Genomic DNA, 4,757 nt, shown 5'->3' with positions numbered 1-4,757 from the left:
CTTCTTTGCAGGGAATGATCTTGGTCATAAATTCAACAAGGAGTCCGGTGGCACCTTAAAGACTAACAGATTTATTTGGGCATAAGTTTTTATGGGTAAAAATATCTCAGACTAACACGGCTACCCCCTGATACTTGGTCATAAATTAACATTCAATTGCCCTTCCTTTTTGTCAGTCTACTCCTGCCTCTCTGTCCCATTTGTGTCTTACCTTCCCCTTTTTTCATCTTGTTCCCCATATTATCACTTCTGTGCCCCTACTACTACCAAATAGAAGCATCAGATTGAAGCAGAGATTGTGTCATTCTGCAGCTGATAGATAGTTCTGACTGCCCTGTGGAAGAGGGAGGGGAAGGAAAAGTGTTATAGGCATTATCTTCCTAGGGGGACTGCCTTGAGATATTTTTTTTAAGTGAAGGGTCATTACAAAATGCAGGATTTCCAAACCCACACTGAATTTAACTCCTTGAAGACAACACAAGGATTTAAAATACTGTATACCTGTTTAACCACCCTAACAAGGGCCTGATCCAAAGCTGACTGAAGTCTATGGGAATCCATGAGCATTCAGTGCAAAACCACCAGTATTGATTTAAGTGTCCTAAGTACAAAAGGAGTTTGTCTTTGCTTTTATCTTACGCTATCTTCAATATATTAACTTTCTTGGTGACTGACAACACAAGCTGTTTCTCTCAAGGTTTACTGTGGCCCAGCTAGCAACAATTAAACCAGCATTCACGGTTTTTGTTATTCTGTTATCTTCATCGTTTACATTTATTTTGAAACTTCTGACAGTCCCCAATCTCCCACTGACACGGGGGAAAGGGGAATTCACGACTGAAAAGCGCGTACTTTATAAACCCTGTTAACCCAGGGCCAGGTTCTTCCACCGTAGTCACTTTGATTAGTACCGTATGCCCAGAGCCACTCAGGTATTCAGGCTTCTCACCTCCATTGAAATCAACTCTGTTCGCATACTGTGCCATCAGTTAAACATCACATTGCAACAGGGACACTCGGACTGCCCCTGCTGCCCCTGGGCCCCTCCCACTATGGATCACCCCCGCTGACCCATGGCTCTCAGTGACCCCGCCCCCACTCTGCAGGCCCGCGGCTTCCACGCGCAGCGGGCAGCCTAACAACCGCGGGCGCGCGAGGCTCGGCGAAGTTTGCGGGACCTTCCTTCCCCGGGAGACTCCGCCCCGCTCCGGCTCCTGAACGGGACCTCGGAGCCCCGCCCCCGCTCTCTATAAATACCGAGGAGGCTGAGCAGCCCCGCCTAGCCGCCGCCGCGGGAAGCGGGAGTAGCTGGGGTGGGGGCAGTTACTGCGGGCGCTGGCCTCTTCCCTCCGCGCGCCGGGGCTGGAGCGCGTGGCTCTGGCCGGGCCGCCCCTAACGGCCGGCTCCGCGCGCGGGAGGCTCGCTGGGCCGCGCGCGCGCGCGCTCGCTCGCTGGCTGAGGGCGGGGCGGGGATGCTGCGCTCCGCGGGTTACTTCAGTGGCTTTTCCTGCCCTTTCGATGGCGCCTCGGGCGCCGGCTGCCCGCGGCCCCACTGCCAGTATAGGCATGAGGCGGGGCGGAGCGGGCAGCAGCCGCTGAGCGACGCCCCTGCCATGGGTGAGGATGGGGGCGCTGCCCACGTTGGTAGAGGGCTGAGGGAGTCGGGGACCCCTCTGAGCTCACCCTCCCCATGGGGGACACTGTGATGCGGGGGTGCCTGGACCGTCCCTCCCCCCCCAGTCTGCGCTGACTGCTAGTCATCCTCTAGCTTTGCCCCCTCCCCCAGCCTTTCTGGGGCTCTACAGCCTGCTGCTCCCCAGCTGTGTGGGGCAGGCCCCCTGGGGCTGTGCCCCCAACTGCACTGGGACCCGCCAGTGGAGCTATGGGGGGGGGGGCTTTCCTTGGGATTGGTACCTGTGTGTTTCTGACTGCAACCCCTGCCCCTACGGTGACTGGCAGCCCACGGCACTGGTTCCACACCAGCACAGTGGCCCCGCGTGGCCACTAGCCGGGCCTTAGGGAGTGGCTGCCACGGCCTCAGTTGCTGCCCTGTGGCCACCCCCCACAGATGCCTGGCTGTTACCTGCAGGTGTTGCTGAGTATATGTACCCCATAAAGCTGTTTACTCAAGGCTTAGGTTCGGGTATGGCTACGCTGCATTGTAAACCGTGGCGTGTGGGACACAGTGTTTCCAAGCCTGCATTTGAGTGTCCACGCTGCATTTTGAGCCTGAGTTTGTATTTGCTGGGCCCATGTATCGCAGCCCTGCTAATGTGTCTGTATTGAGCAATGCCGCCCTGACTCAGGTCCATGCTGCAAAACGACAGGGCTTGGATGTGAGTCTCAGTGGAAGTTGTGCTCTCACCCAGCCCATGGTAGGGTCCTAGGCCTAAATCCTGAGTGTTTCTGACCTGTGTCAGACTGATTTGTGTTTGGACAAAAGATAGGAATGTGCTCAAACCTGAGTCAGAGCCTTGGCTTTAATGTGCAGGTTAGGTATAGTAGAGTGTCATCTGGTGGCTTCATAAATAAATTACTGGTGGTAGCATAGCCTCTCTTCTTGCCTCTTTCTCAGAATTTTAAATGTAGCCCCAGCGAGAGTAATAGAAATGGAATACTTGTGGCACCTTAGAGACTAACAAATTTATTAGAGCATAAGCTTTCGTGGGCTACAGCATATAGAGTGAAATATGCATCAGAAGAAGTGGGCTGTAGCCCACGAAAGCTTATGCTCTAATAAATTTGTTAGTCTCTAAGGTGCCACAAGTACTCCTGTTCTTTTTGCGGATACAGACTAACACGGCTGCTACTCTGAAACCAGTAATAGAAATGTTTCAATTATACTATTTAAAAAATGGAAACTAAAATAAAATGCAGCTCTCTGCAGAGTCTCTGCTGCAATATTGTGGTGGTGGTGAATGAAAGCCAGGGAGTGAATTGCCTAGAAATTAAGTATAAAATGATTAGTGTTTCTAGCATTTATTCTTGCATTTCTCTCAGTTTTGATTAGCAACATAGTGAAAACTAAGGTGTCCTTTACAGAGATAAGAAAATGTGAGGGCTGATTCTCAGAGATGTTGAACCCCTATAACTCCCCGGGGCATAAACAGAAGTTGGAGGTGTTTCGCACTTCCTGGACTCAAAGCTTGGTTTTTAAGTGTGATTTTTTTTTTTAACCTTGAACTGTTCCTGTGAGCAATAGTCTTTCTGAGGAAGGGTGGACATGTGTATTGTAAATATTTACAGCTTTTCTGAAGGTGAGCACTGCTTTCCAGGTAGGAGTATGTCAGTTCATGAAGAGCCTAGTAGAACTTCATAGGGAATGTGATGTTCTAGATGGGTTTTATGCCACCTTCATCACTGAAGTATCTGAGTGCCTTTCAGTAGTGCATTAAGCAATGTGACTCTAACATTTGTCACATCTGGTTTGTTTTTACTCTCATTGATGACTTTTCTGTGAGGGACCTTTGTTCCTCTTATATGAATTGGCATTTTCAGACACTTGTGTGTCAGTTTCTGAGTTGATTGTTGCATGACAAATGGTAGTGTGTAACTTGGTGGGAAATCTGGGCAGGCCCACTGTTAGTACAGTAGTGGGCAAGTTAATTTAAAGGTGTACAGCAAAACTTTATCTTAACCACTCTAATATCCCAAAATAATAAGAGTGCTGTAAATGTAGGTTTTAAAAACTTGAATTGCATTTCAGATACTTAAAAAATAAACATGTAATTCTTTTTCATTTGATTTACCAATTTTTTTTCTTCTGAAATCTATTTCCCTTGAAAGAATTGATAACCTTAATTAGTGCTTAAAGACAATAGGGAGTGTAGCTGGATGTTCCCAGTTTTATTTTAGATGTCTATAATTTTTAAGCATATAGTCTGTTATTAATTTGGGGTTGTAAATGATTGCGCTTCTTACTGATCCTTTGCCGTTTCACCTTTGTAGGACAGTTGTGTTATATGTGAGAGCCATGAGTGACTCTTACTTCATGAAGTCTTTATCTTGCCTCCATGATGGAAGATTTAACTTCCAGAATAGTGCAACTGGATTACCATGTTTACAGTTGATTTATGATTAGTGGACTTTGTAGTTTTTCAACCCATGGGAGTCCAAGTCTCATGGGTGTTACAAAGGGGGCTCAGACTAAGCAGCACTTCATCGTAGGGCTGAGAAAGAAAAATTAGCAGAATCCAGTTGTCACTAGCACCCAACGAGAGACAGGGAAGAGAATGAAGGATGAAATCATTCCCTCCGTATCTTCTGCTTACTCAATTGCAGTAGAGCACTCCCCTTCTCTGAATACACAGCAGCAGCACCACTTTAAGCAGCTCTCCTTAGAGCTGAGCACTGAGGTTTCAGTGTAATTTGTGCTCCACTGAAATGCAGTAAAAAAAAAAAAAAAAGTATCTGTAATAGTTTAAAAAGATTGATATACCAAATTCTTTTTGGTATACCAAATTATGTTCAAGTACAATAGTGATTGGAGTTTCAAGCCATCTTAGAGCTGATACTGAGCTTATAGATGATAATATGCTTATCTTGAAACTTATAAAGGTTATGAATATAACAGCTTAAAAACCTCATTTAAGTGACTGAATAACAAAATTGTTGTCTGGACCATAAACCTGTATGTTTGTAGAGCTTTGCCACAGACTGTAATATTTATTACCTAGAAGATATTTTTCAGCTGAACTCTGTGAAATCGTAACTTAATACTTGTAGTATTTAAGAGAGAGATCAGTGAATGACATGAT

Source organism: Terrapene carolina, unplaced genomic scaffold (assembly GCF_002925995.2).
Source record: "Terrapene carolina triunguis isolate 2854851 unplaced genomic scaffold, T_m_triunguis-2.0 Scaffold35022, whole genome shotgun sequence".
Lineage (NCBI taxonomy): Eukaryota > Metazoa > Chordata > Testudines > Emydidae > Terrapene > Terrapene triunguis.
Note: the sequence above shows the minus strand (reverse complement) of the source record.